The sequence below is a fragment of the Mobula birostris genome, chromosome 13 (assembly GCF_030028105.1).
Source record: "Mobula birostris isolate sMobBir1 chromosome 13, sMobBir1.hap1, whole genome shotgun sequence".
NCBI classification, from domain to species: Eukaryota; Metazoa; Chordata; class Chondrichthyes; order Myliobatiformes; family Myliobatidae; genus Mobula; species Mobula birostris.
This window is the reverse complement of record NC_092382.1, coordinates 110,852,966-110,874,747: the sequence shown is the minus strand read 5'-3', so window position 1 is coordinate 110,874,747 and position 21,782 is coordinate 110,852,966. Positions and strand designations below refer to the sequence as shown.

The 21,782-nt window shown below is 45.9% G+C and overlaps 2 protein-coding genes across 3 annotated transcripts in view; one reads left to right on the top strand and one right to left on the bottom strand.

Moving 5' to 3' along the window:
- The window catches only part of LOC140207351 (C-type lectin domain family 9 member A-like), a 32,674-nt gene extending 27,734 nt beyond the window's left edge, over window positions 1-4,940 (bottom strand). For both annotated transcript variants that reach the window (XM_072275900.1, XM_072275901.1), the window contains exon 1: window positions 4,863-4,940. The gene's annotated coding sequence lies outside the window, so the exon portion shown is untranslated. The remainder of the gene's footprint in view (window positions 1-4,862) is intronic.
- The window catches only part of LOC140207344 (oxidized low-density lipoprotein receptor 1-like), a 172,532-nt gene that overhangs the window by 97,255 nt on the left and 53,495 nt on the right, over window positions 1-21,782 (top strand). The gene's annotated exons all lie outside the window — the stretch shown is intronic.

Genomic DNA, 21,782 nt, shown 5'->3' with positions numbered 1-21,782 from the left:
AAGGATGTGGAAGCATTGGAAAGGGTACAGAAGAGATTTACTAGGATGCTGCCTGGTGTAGAGAGTATGCATTGTGACCAGAGATTAAGGGAGCTAGGGCTTTACTTTTTGGAGAGCAGGATGAGAGGAGACATGATAGAGGTGTACAAGATAATAAAAGGAATAGATAGAGTGGATAGCCAGAGCCTCTACCCCAGGGCACCACTGCTCAATACAAGAGGACATGGTTTTAAGGTAAGGTGTGGGAAGTTCAAGGAGGATATAACACGAACGTTTTTTACTCAGTGGTGGTTGGTGCGTGGAATGCACTGCCTGAGTCAGTGGTGGAGGCAGATACACTAGTGAAGTTTAAGAGACTACTCCTCAGGTATATGTAGGAATTTAAGGTGGGGGCTTATACTGGAGGCAGGGTTTGAGGGTCGGCACAACATTGTGTTCCGAAGTGCCTATAATGTGCTGTAGTGTTCCATGTTCTATGTTCTGATAGGAAGCAGCTTAAGAAGGAAATTAGGAGAGCCAGAAGGGGCCATGAGAAGGTCTTGGCCTTCACGACTCAGGAAAACCCCAGGGCAATTCTACAAGTAGGTGAAGAGCAAGAGGGTAAGACGTGGAAGAATGGGGCCTATCAAGTATGACAGTGGGAAAGTGTGTATGAAACCGGAGGAAATAGCATAGGTACTTAATGAATACTGTATTCAGTATTCACTGTGCTTAAGATCTTGGTGATTGTCGTGATAAGTTACAGCAAACCGAAAAGCTTGTGCATTTATATATTAAGAAAGAGCGTGTGCTGGCGCGTTTTGAAAGCATTAAGTTGGTTAAGTCGCCGGGACCGGATGGGATGTACCCCAGGCTACTGTGGGAAGCGAGGGGGGAGATTTCTGAGTCTGTGGCGATGATCTTTGCATTAGCAATGGGCACGCGAGAGTTTCCAGAGGATTGGAGGGTTACAGATGTTGTTCCTTTATTCAGAAAGGGAGTATAGATAGTTCAGGAAATTATAGACCAGTGAGTCTTATCTAAGTGGTTGGTAAGTTAATGGAGAAGATCCTGAGAGGCAGGTTTTATGAATATTTGGAGTGGAATAATGTGATTAGGAGTGGTCAGCATGGCTTCATCAAGGGCAGGTCATACCTTACGAGCCTGATTGAATATTATGAAGATGTGACTAAACACATTGATGAAAGAACAACAGTAGATTTAGAGTATCTGGATTTCGGAAAGGCATTTGATAAGGTACACCATGCAAGGCATATTGAGAATGTAAGGAGGCATGGGATGCAAGGGGTCATTGCTTTGTGTCTACAGAACTGGCTTGCCCACAGAAGGCAAAGAGTGGTTGTACTCGAGTCATATTCTGCATGGAGGTCGGTTACCAGTGGAGTGCGTCAGGGATCTGTTCTGTGACCCTCAGTCTTCGTGATTTTTATAAATGTCGTTGATGAGAAAGTGGAGTAATATATTGGTAGGTTTCCTGATGACACAAATGTTGTTCTCTGGCAGAGGAAATGAAGGAGCTGCACAACGTGAGGGCGGTGTGGCGCGGCCTGCAGTCTGTGCTGCCCCCTAGTGTTCACACGGCAGAAGTCAAGATCTGCTGCGGTCGATTGAACATTATGGTAAATTCCATTGTCGCAGGGCCTCAGGTAGATTGGAGGTGTTGTGGATAGTGTGGAGGGCTGTCAGGAGTTACAGCGGGACACTGATAGGATGCAAAGCCGGACTGAGGTGTGGCAGATGGAGTTCAACCCAGAAAAGTGTGAAGTGGTTAATTTTGGTAGGTCAAATATGTGGCAGAATGTAGTATTAATGGCAAGACTCTTGGAATTGAATGTAGGCCCGAGAAGTAATACTGCAGCTTCATAGGACCCTGATCAGACCACACCTGGATAACTCTGCTCAGTTCTGGTCGCCTCAATACAGGAAGATGTGGAAGCCATATAAAAGAAACAGAGGAGATTTACAAGGATGTTGCCTGGATTGGGAAGCATGCCTTATGAGAATAGGTTGAGTGGACTCGGCTTTTTCCCCTTGGAGCGCCGGAGAATGAGAGGTGACCTGATAGAGGCCTATAAGATGATGAGAGACATTGATCGTGTGGATAGTCAAAGGCTTTTTCCCAGGGCTGAAATGGTTGCCACAAGAGGACACAGGTTAAAGCTGCTGGGGAGCAGGTATAGCGGAGATGTCAGGTGTAAATGTTTTACTCAGAGAGTGGTGAGTGCGTGGAATGGCCTGCCCGCTACAGTGGTGTTGGCGGACACGATACACTATTTTAAGAGACCTTTAGATAGGTACATGGAGCTCGGTAAAATAGAAGGCTGTTGGTAAGACTAGTATTTTCTAAGGTAGGGGCGTGTCCGGCACAACTCTGTGGGCCGAAGGTCCTGTATTGTGCTGCAGTTTTTGTATGTTTCTGTGACGGAATGTGTGGAGCGGGCTTTGCGGTGAAGGCGTGCAAGCCACTGGAGTAAGTTGGGGTGAACCCACACAATCGGTTCAACCACACCGAGCATTGGAGAGTTTGAGAACCGAGAGATCGATATTCGGTTGGAAAGAGGGAGGTGTGGCCACAGACGTTAACTCTTCCACTCCCTCATCGCACTTCGCTCTGAACACAAAGAGGGAGGGGTGGAGTGGAGTGGATCACAGAGGGATGTAGGGGTGTAGGGGAGGTGTGGGATTACAGAAACAGGCCGGGGTGCAGGAGAGGTCTGTGTGACGCATGCGTGGAAGGATAAAGGGGTGGAATTCGGCACGCAGATATGGAGGTTTGTTAGCGAGGAGACAGGCGATGGAGACGGGGAGGAGTGTGTCAGCATTACAATGCAGGCTGTGGCGGTGTATCGGTGACGCAATGAAGGACGCGTCGTTGTCACGGTAAGGGGTGTGTCGGTGTCGAGGTGACGCGTGTGTCAGTCCCTTGGCACACCTCACTATTCACAGTGTTTATACCCCGGACTTGTACACCTCTGTCCCTCCCTCCTTCAACACTTCCCACTATTCACAGTATAGGTCATTGCATTCCACACTGAGATTAGACTGCGATTTGGATCCCAGTTACCAGGTACACCTTTGCAAGAAAACAACTTGTCCAAATTCACTTTATCCAAATTCATTTTGATCCAAGGTAAAATTGGACGTGCTCCAATTTAGAATCCAAACCCGAGGGCCGGACCTCTCCTCTTTCATAACTACCTTGAAACTGATGGTATTTTGATCACCAGATTAAAGGTGTTCCCCTGCACAAACCTCTGACACTTGGCTTCTCTCATTTTGCAGTAGGAGATCAAGTATTGTCTTCCCTCTCGCTGGGATTTCTCCGTACCGTGTAAGTAATCTTCCCTGAATATTTTTGACAAAATCTCTCGCACTGGTGCTCTTGCAGAATGGGACTCAGTTGAAAAGCTAAAATTGCCTGCTATATCAGTCTTGTATTTCAGCAACAGTCGGTGATCTCATGCAGTTTTGTTTCTCCTAATCGAGTGGACTGTTGTCTGGTGTATAATGTAGCCCCATGAACATGGTCATACAACCCGTATTCCTCGTTTGCACCCATAATGCCTCACTTAGACGAGTTCTCTTGTCTGTTCTGACTGTGCATTGCGGCGACATGTTCTCTGCTCAGTAATGTCACACCTCCTCCTGTAAGTCCTTGGCTTTCTCACGTCTGAAAATAGGGAAACCCAAAATATTCTGCTGTCCTGCTTGCTCCCCCTACAACCAATTCTCAATAATTGCTGCAAAATCATAATTCACTGTGTCTATTCATGCCCTGATCTCACTGCCTTTTTTTTAAAGCTTCCTGCATTAAAATATGCGGAGCCCAGGGCAGCAGACAGATCATGCACAACCTTTTGATTCCTGATTTTTTTTTTTTTTTTGAGGTCTTAACAACATCTGTATCCATATCGACTTCGCTATCTGCTCTGGAACCCTGAATCCCATCCCCCTGCAACTCGAGTTCAACAATTCTCCCAAAAACTCCCATGCACGGTACCGGAAAAAAATCATCCCTCTGGGATGTCAGTTTCCCTCCAGTTGAGGTGTAAGCCGTCGTCTATCTCTTCTGTATAGATCCCACCTTCCTTGGAAAAAAAAACACAATTTTCCCAAATTCTGAAGCCCTCCCACCGACACCACACTTGAGTCACGTGGTAAACTGTATGGTCTGCCTGTGTCTGACACGCCGGGACGGGTAATGGTCCTGTCCTTTAATTTAGTAGCTAAATCCCTGACCTCACTTTGCAGAACCACCTCCCCATTCATACCGATGTTATTGGTACCTATATGGACTAGGAGCTGCGGCTGCTCACTCACACACTTCAGAATCATAAGGAAGGACTGGTGTGCTGAGAGAAGAGGAAGGAAGGGGAGGAGAGTGGAGGCCACAGAAAGGGTGATCTGATCGCAGCCTTTGGAGCAGAACTTGCGAGTCACCATTTTCTTGCTCTCTGTCTCTGATTGGAGACTGTTTCATGGCCGAAATGCACTGGCCAATGAGTAGGAGTCACAAACAAGCGAGAATCCTTCCATATAATCCAATCACACACTTCTGGAAACAGATACTGAGTGACGCTCCCTCACAACGGTCCATCACACACACCCTCGATCCGGTACAGCGGGCAACTCCCTCAACCCTGTCCCGACAGACACTCCGGGGTCATACAGAGAGTGGAACTCCATCCACACCGTCCCATCACACACTTCCAGGATCAGACAAACAGCGCAGCTCCCTATATATTATCCTATCACATTCCCGGGTCAGATATGTGAAGTACCTCCCGCCCCACCGGAGCTAACTCCACTGGAATCAGAAAAAAACTGCACAACGCTCCCCCTCCTCCAGTCTCCCCACTCACCAATATCCAGTCCTTCCGCTTTCCAGTAATCTCAAATTGAGTGTGTGTCTCTCGGAGATGGTGTGTGTGTGTGTGTGAGAGCGGACGGTGTGCTGCTGGAAGAGGAAGGAAGGGGAGGAGAGAGGAGGCCAGGGAAAGGGTGATGAGACTGCAGACACTGATGCAAGTGGTGTGGAACTACTGTGCATTCAGAGCTGTGGACTGGCTCAGAACCTGGTGATAGATGTCCGGTGGAATGGGGGAGGTGCAACACCAGACGTCATCTCCCCCTCATACTTCCCACAATTGCCTGTGACACAGAGGGAGGAGAGTGGAGGGACACGTAGCTGGGGAGAGTTTAGCGGGTTCAGTGTATCACGGAGACGGGGAGGGGTGCATGGGTACGTACGGGATGATAGGACCGGCGAAGTGTGCAGGGGAGGGTGTGTCACAGAGACGGGGTTGCTTATCGGTGAGGGATGGGTGACGGAGACGCGACTGGTGTAGTGGAGACTCTGACGGTGACGGCGAGTAGTATAGGAGAGGGAGAGTTTGTCGGAGTGGGGGAAGGGTTTTGGAGAGGGTGGGTGTTATCCATACGGGTAAGGGTGTTTCACAGCTACAGTGCAGGGCGCGACTCTGTGTTGGTATCGCTGAGTGGTGAGTTTCTGCTACGGTGCAGAGCCTGTCAGTGTGTCACTGTCACGATAAGGGCGTGTTCGTGTCATCTGTGGTTCGTGTCGGTGACGCCGAAACTCTTTCAGTGTCCCTTTGAAGAACATCTCTGTGTGACAGTGAGGGTAGTGTGTCTCGTTCACAGCTGATGCAAACTGTACTGTACAAACTGCAATAAAGTCTCACGATAAATTCCTTGGCCCCCACCCCTTTATTTTCACCATGGATATCCAGTCCCTGTATACTTCCATCCTCCACCAGGAAGGTCTCAAAGCTCTCCGCTTCTTTTTGGATTCTAGACCTAACCAGTTCCCCTCTACTAACACTCTGCTCTGTCTAGCGTCCTTACTCTTCAGAATATCTCCTTTGGCTCCTCCCACTACCTCCAATCTAAAGGTGCAGCCATGGACACACGTATGGATCGCAGATATGCCTGCCTTTTTGTTGTGTTTCTGGACAGAGTGCAGAGGGAGATTTACGAGGATGTTTCCAGGGCTCGCGGTATGAACAGACGTTATTCCTTGGAGCGTAGGGGTGGGTGCATAAAACCACAAGGTGCACAGATAGGTTGGGCACGCACAGTCCCCAGGTTCGGGGAATCGAGAATAAGAGGGCACAGGTTTCTGCTGATACGTGAGAGAGAGCAGAGAGATTGATTAGATGAGATTGGGGAGTGAGACGTTGGAGGGACGCGGGAAGTGTGGGCAAGATTGGGGGAAAGAGAGTGATAGAGCGAGAGGCGTTTAAAGCAGGGGAGAGGGGCAGGTGGGGGCTGACAGTGAATTTGAAAGACTAAGGAGAAAGAGGAGGTTGTCACGTGATTCATATCTCCTGCACTGGCTGTTTCAAGAGATCGTGGATCACCTCAGGAATATCCAGGCACACAGATGCAGCCGTCTCGCAAATGAAATGGTGCTTATCACGATTGCAATGGGAACGCTTACTGGACGATTTGCATTCAGTGCATTGGAACTTTCCAGAGTTCCACGTCTGTCCCCAAACTGTCCAAACTACACCGCTCTCTCTCCACAGCCTGGTGACAGTCTCCATACTATCTATTCCTCTTATTATCTTGTAGACCTCTATCATGTCTCCTCTCATCCTCCTTCTCTCCAAAGAGTAAAGGCCTAGCTCCCTTAATCTCTGACCATAATGCATACTCTCTAAACCAGCAGCATCCTGGTAAATCTCCTCTGTACCCTTTCCAATGCTTCCACATCCTTAATATAGTGAAGTGACCAGAACTGGACACAGTACTCCAAGTGTGTCGTAACCAGAGTTTTATAAAGCTGCATCATTACATCGCAACTCTTAAACTCCATCCCTCGAATTATCATGGCGGTAGAGGAGGCCATGTATGGACATATCCGAATTGGAATGGGAAGCAGATTTGAAGTGGGTGGCCACCGGGAGATTGGTCTGTTGTGCCGTATCTGTAATTTAATGTTGAGGGAACCTGCACGAGGATAACTAAATCACGTTCCTCCGTAGATTGTTGAACTTTCTCTCCATTTGGTAACTGGTCTACACCTTTATTTCTGCTACCAAATTGTATAACCATGCACCTCTAGACACGGTATTACATCAACCATTAGTTTGCCCATTTTCCGAATCTGTATAAACCCTTCTGTTGCCGCTCTGCTGCTTCCACACTGTTTGTTGATCGGAATTGTTATGACGGAGCTCCATTGACTGTGGTTTCCCGACGAGGAAGCAAAACATTCTGTTGTAGAGGGAGATGCACTGCCCAGGATTTGGAGCTTGTTGATAAGAACTGCGGAAATGATTGTGCTGAACTCTGAGCTGTTGTCAATAAACCGCAGCGTGATGTAGGTATTGCAATTGTCGAGATGGTCCAAGGCCTAGTGGGGAGCGAGTCAGAGAGTGCTCCATTTCGCTACCAGCGGCCTGGGTAGGACGAGTGAGGAGGGGCTACGGGGCGTTATGTTAAAGGGCAGGATCTCCAGGGTAGTCATCTCAGTATTGCTGCCCGTGCCCCGTGCTTTTGAGGCAAGAACCGGGAAGATTATACCGTTTACACTCCTAGGTTTCAGATAGTTCCAGAGAGATGGGAGCCAGAGTGCCAGAACAGTTATTGGAGAGGTTGTGGAGGTGGATAGTTGTAAGAACTCATAGAAAGGTTATAAACAGATGGTTCAGATCGGCGCAACTATTGTCCTGTGCTGCAGGAATTTCAATGCAGAAAGTCCTGCATTGGCTGAAAATAGTGCTAACGTTGAGGTAACTGGTTTACAAACGGAAGCAATGTGTACTGAATAGAGCATTTTGTGGGGGCAACATTGCAGTCAATCGGCTGAGTTGCATCGTAAAAGGTGGACACCATAAAAACGGATGAATACAGGACTGAGGGTGTTGAATTTTAATGTGGCGAGTATAATGGATGAAGCGGTGTTTCGGTGGCAGGAGGCAAAGAGTGGGAATAAACGGAGACTTTACTGGTTGGCTGCCGGTGATCGATCATTTTCCACAGGGGTACTGTGAATGGTTGTGGGACCTTTATCTTACAAAGAATGTGCTGAAGCTGAAGAGGGCTCTAAGGGGAGTCAAGAATTTGATTCCGAAAAGAGAGTTTGATGAATCTGGGCCTACACCGGAATTCAGTAAATGAGGGGTGACTTCATCGAAAACTTTCGAATGGCGAAAGGATTTCCCTGAGTGGATATGGAGAGGATTTCCAAGCTGGTGGGAGAGTGAAACACCAGAGGATAAATCTCAAACTAGAGAGGCGACCTTTATGCCCCACTTCCCCTCTGATTTCCGTGCGTACTGGCCCAGAGCCGCGAAGGATTCCCCGTACAACAAGTTTTCCAATCCCCGAATAATTATTGTGCACCTCATGTGAACCTTCTCCAGTGAAAGCAACTACTTTCCTCGATCAGCGGCCAGCAAATGCTCACAGCACTTAAACTGAACCTCACCTGTGCCTTATAAAGTCTTAAAATTACATCCTTGCTGATATATTCTATTTCTCCGAAATGAAAACTAACATCACATTTGCCTACATCGGGACCGACCTAAACTGCAAATACACCCTAAAGGAATACTGGACGAAGTTCCTTTGCACAGTAGATATCTCTCCATTTAGAAAATAGTCAACGCTTATATGTTTTTCTACCAAAGTGTATGACCATACACTCTCCAACACTGCAATATATCTGCTGCACATTCGCCTATTTCCCTTATCTGTCTGAGTCCTTATGTAGCCTGTCTGTTACCTCAACACTACCTGTAGATCGATAATGTTGTTATTGCTCTGCACTGACTGCGCGTCCCCCATGAGGAAATCAAACATTCTGTTGCAGAGGGAGATACCCTCCCCGAGGATAGGGAGGTTGTTGATTTGAACGGAGGAAATGATTGTGCTGAACGTTGAGCTGTTGCCGACAAACCGCAGCCTGACGTAAGTATTGCTATTGTCCAGATGGTCCAGACCCAGTGGAGAGCAAATCAGATTGCACCCGTTGTGGACCTATCGTGGAGCGAGACAAAGTGCAGCTGGTCAAAGTTTTGGGCCCAGTACAGATCCTCTGAGATGCTGACATTCGGGAGATTCAGATAATTCCATTGGTTTAGCGGGTGAAAGATAGGCCTTATCGAGAGGTACTTATACCCACAGTGCAGGACACAGGAAACTGAGTGACAGCCGGGTAGAAGAAAGCGATTAACGATCCAGTGCAGAATACCCCTGTGGTCATTTTCACCTTGAGCAGTTATAACGCTTTAGATACAGTCGGGCATGCCAACTAATAGAGGGAGGTGCCAGTGATCCACCAGGAGTTAAGGGCGCACACACTCACACACACCAGAGATCGGCTGTTTGGCAGTGGGTCAGACTCTAGAATAAGAAGGGAAAGGGGAAGAATAGGTCTTTTAAGAGCCTTTTAGATAGGTAGATGGAGCTTGGAAAAATAGAGGGTTATAGGTAACCCTAGTAATTTCTAAGATAGGGACATGTTCGTCACAACTTTGTGGGCCGAAGGACCTTTATTGTGCTGTAGGTTTTCTATGATACTATGTTTCTAATAGACACGCTGTGGTGATAGGGAATTCGTTAGTTAGGGGACCTGACAGGAGGTGAGCTGTGCAAGAATGAGATTCCCAGATAATATGTTGCCTCCCTCGTGCCAGGGTCCGGGATATTTCAAACCGAATCCTCAGCATTCGTAATTGCTACGGTCAAAAAACAGAAGTCTGTTTTCTACTGAGGTATGAGTAAGTTCATACTGCAGTTTGTGAGGGAGAAGCATAGGTCACATGTCTCACTATCACAATGGAGAATGGGATTTACAGAGGCATCAGAGAGGAGCTTGCCCAGGTGGAACGGCTGGGATACTGGCGGGGATGACGGCAGAGCAGACATGGCTGAAGTATCTGGTCATTGTACATAATGAGCAGGATAGATTTGTCCCAAAGAAGAAGAAGTTCTCAAATGGCAGGGGTGGGCAACCGTGTTTGACAAAGGAAGTTAAGGACGGCAGTTAAACCACGGAAAGGGCATGTATGGTAGCAAAAGTGAGTTAGAAGGTGGATGATTTGAAAGATTTTAAAATGCAACAAAAGGTTGGAAATTTGGGAAAAAAAGGATATGATGGCAAACTAAACAATAATATAAAGCAGGATACCATAGTTTTTTTTTCTCAGTCATACGAAGGTTAATAGGATGTTGAGAGTTGGGATTGGGTCACTGTAAAATAACGCTGTTGCGGAGGAATGGGTGACAACAAATGGCAGATCCACCTAATTTGTACTTTAAATATGTCTTCAGTGTCGAAGAAGCTAGCAGAGTGGCAGAGATCGTTGAGTGTCAGAGAGCAGGAGTGAGTGCCTTTGCGATTACAAAGGGCAATGCTCGAGTAAAACTCAATGCTCTTAAGGTGGGCAAGTCACCTGGACCAGATGGACCACATCTCAAAGTCCTGAGAGGTTACCGAAAAGTAAACGTACGCATTGGTCATAATCTTCAAGAGCCACCCGTTTCCAGGAGGACTGGAAGATTGCAAATGTCGCTCCACTCTTTGAGAAGGAAGGAAGGCTAAATAACTGAAATTATAGGCCAGTCAGCCTAACCTCAGTGGTTGAGAAAGTATTGGAGTCTATTATAAAGGATGAGTTGTTGGGGTTCATGGAGAGGAACAATAAAATAGGTCAAAGACAACATGGTTTCTGATGAGGAAAATCTTGTCTGACAAATATGTAAGAGTTCTTAGAGGAAGTAACAAGCAGAATGGACAAAGGCGAGGCAATGAATGCCATTTACTTGGATTTTCAGAAGGAATTTGATAAGGTGCCACACAAAAGGCTCATTAACAAGACAAAATCTTGTGGCATTACGGGAAGGATACTGCCATGGATAGAGGAATGTCGGGCAGGCAGGAAGCAGAGAGGTGGAATAACAGTGGCCTTTTCTGTTTGGCTGCCGTTGACTAGTGTTGTCCCTTAGTTGTCAATATTCCGCCCTCGATTGTCACATTGTTTGACAATTATTTGAAGAATGATTTTGGATGGTTTTGTGGCAAAATGTTCGGATAATACGAAGAATGATGACGGGGCTGGTAGTGCTGAGGAAGCAATGCGATTGCAACAGGACTGAGACAAATTGGAAAAAATGGCAAGAAAGTGGCATATGGAATACAATGTTGGGAAATGTATGATAATGCCTTTCGGTAAAAGGAACAATAGGGCAGACAATTATCTAAATGTGGAGAAGTTTCAAACATCATAGGTGGAGTGGGACTTAGGATCCCCTGTGCAAGAGACCCAGAAACTTTAATGTGCAGGTTGGATCTGGGGTATGAAGGCAAATACAAATGTTGTCATTTATTTCCAACGGAAACGATTAAAAAAAAAATACAAGGAGATAATGGCGAGGCTTTATAGGGCAACAGCAAGTGAAATGGCAACAGATTTTGGCCCCATATCTCAGAAACGATGATCTGTCATTGGAGAGAGTCCAGACGAGGTTCACAAGGATAAAATTGGCTCACATTGGCTTAAAATAGTGCTAACGATGAGGTAACTAGTTTACAAACGGAGGCACTGTGTACTGAGGAGAGGATTTTGAGGGGGCAACATTGCAGTCAATCGGCTGTGTTGCATCGTAAAAGGTGGACACCATCAAAAAGGATGAATACGGGACTGAAGGTGTTGAATTTTAATGTGGCGAGTATAATGCATGAAGCGGTGTTTCGGTGGCAGGAGGCAAAGAGTGGGAATAAACGGAGACTTTACTGGTTGGCTGCCGGTGATCCATCATTTTCCACAGGGGTACTGTGAATGGTTGTGGAACCTTTATCTTACAAAGAATGTGCTGAAGCTGAAGAGGGCTCTAAGGAAAGTCAAGAATTTGATTCCAAAAAGAGTGTTTGATAAATCTGGGCCTACACCGGAATTCAGTAAATGAGGGGTGACTTCATCGAAAACTTTCGAATGGCGAAAGGATTTCCCTGAGTGGATGTGGAGAGGATTTCTAAGCTGGTGGGAGAGCGAAACACCAGAGGATAAATCTCAAACTAGAGAGGCGACCTTTATGCCCCACTTATTGTGTGATTCCCGTGCGTACTGGCCCGGAGCGGCGAAGGATTACCCGGACAAGAAGTTTTCCAATCCCCGAATAATTATTGTGCACCTCCTGTGAACCTTCTCCAATGTAAGCAAATCTTTTCCTCGATCAGCGGCCAGCAATTGCTCACAGCACTTAAACTGAGCCTCACCTGTGCCTTATAAAGTCTTAAAATTACATCCTTGCTGATATATTCTATTTCTCCGAAATGAAAACTAACATCACATTTGCCTACATCGGGACCGACCTAAACTGCAAATACACCCTAAAGGAATACTGGACGAAGTTCCTTTGCACAGTAGATATCTCTCCATTCAGAAAATAGTCAACGCTTATATGTTTTTCTACCAAAGTGTATGACCATACACTCTCCAACACTGTAATATATCTGCTGCACATTCGCCTATTTCCCTTATCTGTCTAAGTCCTTATGTAGCCTGTCTGTTACCTCAACACTACCTGTATATCGATAATGTTGTTATTGCTCTGCACTGACTGCGCGTCCCCCATGAGGAAATCAAACATTCTGTTGCAGAGGGAGATACCCTCCCCGAGGATAGGGAGGTTGTTGATTTGAACTGAGGAAATGATTGTGCTGAATGTTGAGCTGTTGTCGATAAACCGCAGCCTGACGTAAGTATTGCTATTGTCCAGATGGTCCAGGCCCAGTGGAGAGCAAATCAGATTGCACCCGTTGTGGACCTATCGTGGAGCGAGACAAAGTGCAGCTGGCCAAAGTTTTGGGCCCAGTACAGATCCTCTGAGATGCTGACATTCGGGAGATTCAGATAATTCCATTGGTTTAGCGGGTGAAAGATAGGCCTTATCGAGAGGTATTTATACCCACGGTGCAGGACACAGGAAACGGAGTGACAGCCAGGCAGGGGAAAGCGGTTAACGAGCCAGTGCAGAGTACCCCTGGGGTCATTTTCATCTTGAGCAGGTAAAACGCTTTAGATACAGTCGGGCATAAGAACTAATAGAGGGAGGTGCCAGTGATCCACCAGGAGTTAAGGGCGCACACACTCACACACACCAGAGATCGGCTGTTTGGCAGTATGTCTGGTTGTTGGATCAGAAGGGAAGAGGGAAGAATAGGGTCTTTAAAGAGACTTCTAGATAGGTAGATGGAACTGGGAAAAATAGAGGGTTATAGGTAAGCCTAGTAATTTCTAAGATAGGGACACGTTCGTCACAACATTGTGGGCCGAAGGGCCTGTATGCTGCTGTAGGTTTTCTATGATACTATGTTTCTAATAAACACGCTGTGGTGATAGGGGATTCGTTAGTGAGGGGAACTGACAGGAGGTGCGCTGTGCCAGAATGAGATTCCTGGATGATATGTTGCCTCCCTCGTGCCAGGGTCCGGGATATTTCAAATCGAATCCTCAGCATTCGTAATTGCTAGGGTCAAAAACCAGAAGTCTGTTTACTGATGCGGTATGACTAACTTCATGTTGCAGTTTGTGAGGGAGAAGCATAAGTCACATGTCTCATATCACAATGGATTAATGGGCTTTACAGAGGCATCAGAGCGGAGATTGCCCAGGTGGAGCGGATGGGGATTCTGGTGGTAATGAAATCAGAGCAGACACGGCTGAAATATCTGGTGATTGTACACAATGAGCAGCATAGATATGCCCCACAGAAGAAGAAGTTCTCAAAAAGCAGGAGTGGGCAACGTGGCTGACAAAGAAATTTAAAGACTGCAGTTAACCCAAGGAAAGGACATGTATGGTGGCAAAAGGGAGTGGGAAGGTGGATGATTTGAAATATTTTAAAATCCAACAAAAGGTTGGAAAATTGAATAATAAAGAGGATATTATAGCAAACTAGCCAATAATATAATGCAGGATATTGTAAGTTTTTTCTCAGTCATACGAAGGTTAACAGGAAGTTGAGAGTTGGGATTGGGTCACTATAAAATAACGCTGTTGCGGAGGAATGGGTGACAACAAATGGCAGATCCACCTAATTTGTACTTTGCATATGTCTTCAGGGTAGAAGAAGCTAGCAGAGTGGCAGAGATCGTTGAATGTCAGAGAGCAGGAGTGAGTGCCTTTGCGATTACAAAGGGCAATGCTCGAGTAAAACTCAATGCTCTTAAGGTGGGCAAGTCACCTGGACCAGATGGACCACATCTCAAAGTCCTGAGAGGTTACCGAAAAGTAAACGTATGCATTGGTCATAATCTTCAAGAGCCACCCGATTCCAGGAGGACTGGAAGATTGCAAATGTCGCTCCACTCTTTGAGAAGGAAGGAAGGCTAAATAACTGAAATTATAGGCCAGTCAGCCTAACCTCAGTGGTTGAGAAAGTATTGGAGTCTATTATAAAGGATGAGTTGTTGGGGTTCATGGAGAGGAACAATAAAATAGGTCAAAGACAACATGGTTTCTGATGAGGAAAATCTTGTCTGACAAATATGTAAGAGTTCTTAGAGGAAGTAACAAGCAGAATGGACAAAGGCGAGGCAATGAATGCCATTTACTTGGATTTTCAGAAGGAATTTGATAAGGTGCCACACAAAAGGCTCATTAACAAGACAAAATCTTGTGGCGTTACGGGAAGGATACTGCCATGGATAGAGGAATGTCGGGCAGGCAGGAAGCAGAGAGGTGGAATAACAGTGGCCTTTTCTGTTTGGCTGCCGTTGACTAGTGTTGTCCCTTAGTTGTCAGTATTCGGACCTCGATTGTCACATTGTTTGACAATTATGTGAATAATGATTTTGGATGGTTTTGTGGCAAAATGTTCGGATAATACGAAGAATGATGACGGGGCTGGTAGTGCTGAGGAAGCAATGCGATTGCAGCAGGACTTAGACAAATTGGGAAAAATGGCAAGAAAGTGGCATATGGAATACAATGTTGGGAAATGTATGATAATGCCTTTCGGTGAAAGGAACAACCGGGCGGACAATTATCTAAATGTGGAGAAGTTTCAAACATCATAGGTGGAGTGGGACTTAGGATCCCCTGTGCAAGAGACCCAGAAACTTTAATGTACAGGTTGAGTCTGGAGTAAGAAGGCAAATACAAATGTTGACATTTATTTCCAGTGGAAACGATTAAAAAAAATACAAGGAGATAATGGCGAGGCTTTATAGGGCAACAGCAAGTGGACTGGCAACAGATTTGGGGCCCATATCTCAGAGAGGATGATCTGTCATTGGAGAGAGTCCAGACGAGGTTCACAAGGACAATTTTGGGAATGAAGGGGTAACATTTAAGGACCCTTTTGGCTGCTTGGGGTCTGTACTGACTGGAATTCGGAAAGATGCGGCGGGGTGTTGGGAGGGTGGTGGAGTTGCTGGGGAGAGATGTCATTGAAAGCTACTGAATGGTGAAGGAACTAGACTGGGTGGATACGAAGAGCATGCTTTCTTCGGTGGGGATATTATGAACTAAAGTAAGCAGCATCAAAATTGAAGGGCGCACTTTCAGAACAGATGTAGGGAGGCTTTTTTTTTCTAATCCAGTGAGTAGTATATCTGTGGAATGTCCTACCACAGACTTCAGTGGAGACCAAGTCCGAGGGGATATTTAGGTCAGAAGTTGATTGTTGCTTTTATATTCTACTAATCTGGAAATGAATGCTGACGTTGTATTTGCCTTCCTCACCATCTACTCCTCCTGTAACTTAATTTTGAACGAATCCTGCACGAGGATCCCCAAAGCCCTTTGAGCCGTAGATTGTTTAATTCTCTCTCCATTTAGAAAATAGTCTACACTTTTATTTCTTCTAACAAATTGTATGACCATGCACCCCCAGCACAGTATTCCATCAGCCAGTAGTCTGTCCATTTTCCTAATCTGTATAAACCCCTCTGTAGCCTCTCTGTTACTTCAACACTGTCTGTAGATGGGAAATGTTATGACCGACTGTTGTTTCCCGATGAGGAAGTCAAATATTCTGCTGCTGAGGGAGATGCTCTGCCTGGGATTTGCAGCTTGCTGATAAGAACAGAGGAAATGATTGTGCTGAACTCTGAGCTGTTGCCAATAAACCGCAGCCTGACGTAAGTATTGCAATTGCCCAGATGGTCCAAGGGCCGGTGGGGAGCAAGTGAGGTCGTGTTACATTTGGCTACCAATGGCATGGGTAGGAAAGTGACAAGGGAGTTAGGTTTAAGGACAAGATCTCCAGGGTAGTGATCTCAGTATTGCTACCCGTGCCTCGTGCTACTCAGGCAGGAACCTGTAAGATTATACAGTTTACACTCGTGTTTCAACTCGTTACAGAGGGATGGGAGCTGGAGTGCCAGAACACTTAGTGGACAGGTTGTGGAGGCGGATGTCGGTAGGAACTCACACAAAGGTAGCAATCAACTGGATGATATCAACTATTGTCCTAAGCTCAAACAACAGGAATTCTGCAGATGCTGGAAATTCAAGCAACACACATCAAAGTTGCTGGTGAACGCAGCAGGCCAGGCAGCATCTGTAGGAAGAGGTGCAGTCGACGTTTCAGGCCGAGACCCTTCGTCAGGACTAACTCTTCCTTCACTTAGTCCTGACGAAGGGTCTCGGCCTGAAACGTCGACTGCTATTTTCCTAAGCTGCTTCCATTTCAATGCAGAAGGATCTGAGGAAAGGCTGAACATAGAGCTGACGGCGAGGTAACTGGTTGACAAGCAGAGGCAATGTGTTCTGAGCAGAGGCTGTTGAGGGGGCAGTATTGAAGTCAATCAGCTGAGTTGCATCGTAAAAGGTGGACACCATCGAAGAGGATGAATACAGGACTGAAGGTGTTGAATTTTAATGTGCGGAGTAAAATGGATAAACGGTGTTTCGTTGGCAGGAGGCAAAGAGTGGGGAAAAAACGGAGGTTTTATTGGTTGTCTGCCAGTGACTCATCATTTTCCACAGGGGTCCATGTTGGCTGCGTGGGCACGTGGCCAAATGGTTAAGGCATTGGGCTAGCGATCAATTTTGGGACCAATACTTTTTACCTTGTGTGCCAATCATGTAGATGATCGAACTGATTAAATTGTTGCGAACTTTGCAGAGCTGTTAGCGAGGGTTTAAGCTAATTTGGCAGGGTGGTGGGACCCGGAATGGTAGAGCGGAGGAAGGGGGAACCAGAAATAAATCTAAAATAGTGAGCAGTAAAGATGTCAGGAAAGACAGGCAGGTGATGGGGCAAATTTGTAGACATTGGGATGAGTTGAAGTGCAATAAAGTTGCAGTGAAATCAAAGCAAAAAATATCAAATACTGGTCTTAAGGAGTTGTACTTAAATGCACGCAGCATAAGGAATAAGGTGGATGATCTTGTTGTACAGCTACAGATAGGCAGGTATGATATTGTGGCCATCACTGAGACCTGGCTAAAGGATGCATGTCTCTGGGAGCTGAACGTCCAAGGATACACGGTGCATCGGAAGGATAGGAAGGTAGGCAGAGGGGGAGGCGTGGCTTTATTGGTAAGAAATGATATTAAATCGTTAGAAAAAGGTGATATAGGATCGGAAGGTGCAGAATCTTTATGGGTTGAGCTAAGGAATAGCAGGGATAAAAAGACCCCGATGGCAGTTATTTATAGGCCTCCAAACAGCTGCAGGGATGTGGACTACAAATTAGAACTGGAAATAGAAAAGGCTTGTCAGAAGGGCAGTGTTATGATAATTGTGGGGGATTTTAACATGCGAGTAGATTGGAAAAATCAGGTCGGCACTGGATCTCAAGAAAGAGAATTTGTAGAATGTCTGCGAGATGGCTTTTTAGAACAACTTGTTGTTGAGCCCACTAGGGGATCGGCTGTACTGGATTGGGTATTGTGTAATGAACCGGAGGTGATTGGAGAGATTGAGCTGAAGGAACCCTTAGGAGGCAGTGATCATAACATGATTGAGTTCACTGTGAAATTAGAAAAAGAGAAGCCGAAATTTGATGTGTCGGTGTTTCAGTGGAGTAAAGGAAATTACAGTGGCATGAGAGAGGAACTGGCCAAAGTTGACTGGAAAGAGACACTGGCGGGAAAGACGGTAGAGCAGCAGTGGCTGGGGTTTATGCGAAAAATGAGGAATGTGCAAGACAGGTATATTCCAAAAAAGAAAAAAATTTCGAGTGGAAAAAAGATGCAACCGTGGTTGACAAGAGAAGTCAAAGCCAAAGTTAAAGCAAAGGAGAGGGCATACAAGGAAGAAAAAATAGTGGGAAGACAGAGGATTGGGACGTTTTTAAAACCTTACAAAAGGAAACCAAGGAGGTCATTAAGACAGAAAAGATTAACTATGAAAGGAAACTAACAAATAATAATCAAAGAGGATACTAAAAGCTTTTTCAAGTATATAAAGAGTAAAAGACAGATGAGAGTAGATATAGGACCGATAGAGAATGATACTGGGGAAATTGTAAGGGAGATGAGGAGATGGCAGAGGAACTGAACAAGTATTTTGCATCAGTCTTCACTGAGGAAGACAGCAGGATTCCGGACACTGAAGGGTGGCAGCGAAGAGAAGTCTGCGCAGTCACAATTACGACAGAGAAAGTACTCAGGAAGCTGAATAGGCTAAAGGTCGATAAATTTCCTGGACCAGATGGAATGCACCCTCGTGTTCTGAAGGAAGTAGCTGTGGAGATTGCGGAGGCATTAGCGATGATCTTTCAAAAGTCGATAGATTCTGGCATGGTTCCGGAAGACTGGAAGATTGCAAATGTCACTCCGCTATTTAAGAAGGGGGCAATGAAGCAAAAAGGAAATTATAGACCTGTTAGCTTGACGTCGGTGGTTGGGAAGTTGTTGGAGTCGATTGTCAAGGATGAGGTTACAGAGTACCTGTAGGCATATGACAAGATAGGCAGAACTCAGCATGGATTCCTTAAAGGAAAATCCTGCCTGACAAACCTATTACAATTTTTTGAGGAAATTACCAGTAGGCTAGACAAGGGAGATGCAGTGGATGTTGTATATTTGGATTTTCAGAAGGCGTTTGGCAAGGTGCCACACATGAGGCTACTTATCAAGATAAGAGCCCATGGAATTACGGGAAAGTTACATACGTGAATAGAGCGTTGGCTGATTGGCAGGAAACAGAGAGTGGGAATAAAGGGATCCTATTCTGGTTGGCTGCCGGTTACCAGTGGTGTTCACAGGGGTCCGTGTTGGGGCCGCTTCTTTTTACATTGTACATCAACGATCTGGATTATAGAATAGATGGCTTTGTGGCTAAGTTTGCTGACTATACGAAGATAGGTGGAGGGGCCGGTAGTGCTGAGGAAACGGAGAGTCTGCAGAGAGATTTAGATAGATTGGAAGAATGGGCAGAGAAGTGGCAAATGAAGTACAATGTTGGAAAGTGTATGGTTATGCACTTTGGCAGAAAAAATAAACGGGCAGAATATTATTTAAATGGGGAAAGAATTCAAAGTTCTGAGATGCAACGGGACTTGGGAGTCCTCGTACAGGATACCCTTAAAGTTAACCTCCAGGTTGACTCGGTGGTGAAAAAGGCGAATGCAATGTTGGCATTCATTTCTAGAGGAATAGAATATAGGAGCAGGGATGTGATGTTGAGGCTCTATAAGGCGCTGGTGAGACCTCACTTGGAGTACTGTAAGCAGTTTTGGTCTCCTTATTTAATAAAGGATGTGCTGACGTTGGAGAGAGTACAGAGAAGATTCACGAGAATGATTCCGGGAATGAGAAGGTTAACATATGAGGAACGTCTGTCCGCTCTTGGACTGTATTCCTTGGAGTTTAGAAGAATGAGTGGAGTTCCCATAGAAACATTTCGAATGTTAAAAGGCATGGACAGAGTGAATGTGGCAAAGTTGTTCCCCATGATTGGGGAGTCTAGTACGAGAGGGCATGACTTCAGGATTGAGGGGCGCCCTTTCAGAACAGAAATGCTAAGAATTTTTTTTAGTCAGAGGGTGGTAAATCTGTGGAATTTGTTGCCACGGGCAGCAGTGGAGGCCAAGTCATTGGGCGTATTTGAGGCAGAGATTGATAGGTATCTGAGTAGCCAGGGCATCAAAGGTTATGGTGAGAAAGCGGGGCAGTGGGACTAAATAGGATAAAATGGATCAGCTCATGATAAAATGGCGGAGCAGACTCGATGGGCCGAATGGCCTACTTCTGCTCCTTTGTCTTATGGTCTTATGGAAATAAAAATGGGCGGAGGGTAGGCAATTTTGAGGAAGTAGAGTGGATATAGACTATGTTGTAAATGGAGAGAAAATTCGGAAAAATAACACGAAGGCTGAATGGGAGTCCCTGAAGGTTAATTTGCAAGTTGAGGAAGGTAAATACAACATTAACCTCCAATTCAAGAGGGCGAGAAACTAGAAGCAAAGATTTACAATGAATTGTTGAGGCCTCACATGGAGTTCTGTGAACAGTTGTGGCTCCCTTACCTTCCGAAGGTTGTGCTGAAGTTGACGTGAGTTCAACGGAGGTTCATGAAAATGACTCCATGAGGAGCGTTGTGACGGTGAGGCTGGATACATTAAATGAGGGGTGACTTCATCGAAACCTCTGGAATGGTGAGCAGCTTTGCTTGAGTTGATGTGGGGAGAATTTGTCCGATGGTGGGAGAGTGAGGGACAAGAGGACGCACCTCAGAATAGAGCGGCGCCCTTTATGCTCCATTACTCTCTGAATAACAGGATACCGACCGAGATCCGTGAAAGGTTCCCGGTTTAACAAGCAATTCAATCACTGAATAATTCTTGTGACCCTCCTGTGAACCCTCTCCAATGTAAGCTCGTCCTCTCATCGATCATGGGCCGGAACCTGCTCACAGCACTTCGAGTGAGGCCTCACCAGTGCCTTATAAAACTTAAAAATTATATCCTTACTTAATTATTCCAGTCCTCCCGAAATGAAACCTAACATCACATTTGCCTTCCGCCGCACCGACTCAAACTGCAAATTAACCTTCAAAGAATCCAGTACGAGGTCTCCCAAATCCCTTTGCGTCATAGATATTTTATTTTCTCTCCATTTATAAAATAGTCAACTTTTATATTGTTCTACCAAAGCGCATGACCATACACTCTCCAACATTGTAATCTATCTGCTGCACCTTTGCCCATTTCCCTTATCTGTCTAAGTCTACTGTAGCCTCTCTGCTACCTCAACACTACCTGTAGATCGGTAATGTTTTTATTGGTCCACACTGACTTCCCCGATGAGGAAGTGAAACATTCTGTTGCAGAGGGAGATGCCCTAGTCCAGGATTTGGAGCTGGTTGATTACAAGTGAGGAAATGATTGTGCTGAATGTTGAGCTGCTTCAATAAACCGCAGCCTGATGTAAGCATTGCTATTGTCCAGATCGTCCAGGGCCCAGTGGTGAGAGGGTCAACGTTTTGTGCCCAGTCTAGATTCTCCGAGGTGCTAACATCGGGGAAATTCCAATAATTCCAGAGACTCAGATAGGACGTAGAGAGATGTAGTTACTCCCGAGGTGGAGCGCACAGCAAACTAGGTGACAAACAGGAAGGGAAATCGGTTAAGGTGCTAGCGGAGAGTACGTCTGTGGACATCGCCCTCAGTAGCAGGTATATCACTTTAGATACTGTCGGACGACGAGCTAACAGAGGAAAGTCCCAGTGGTCGAGTGAGTCTGCCTCTTCACTCAGAAGGGAGGTGGGGAGAAGAGACACGCTGTGGTGATAGGGGATTATTTAGTTAGGGGAACAGACAGGAGTTTCGCTGTGCCAGACTAAGATTCCAG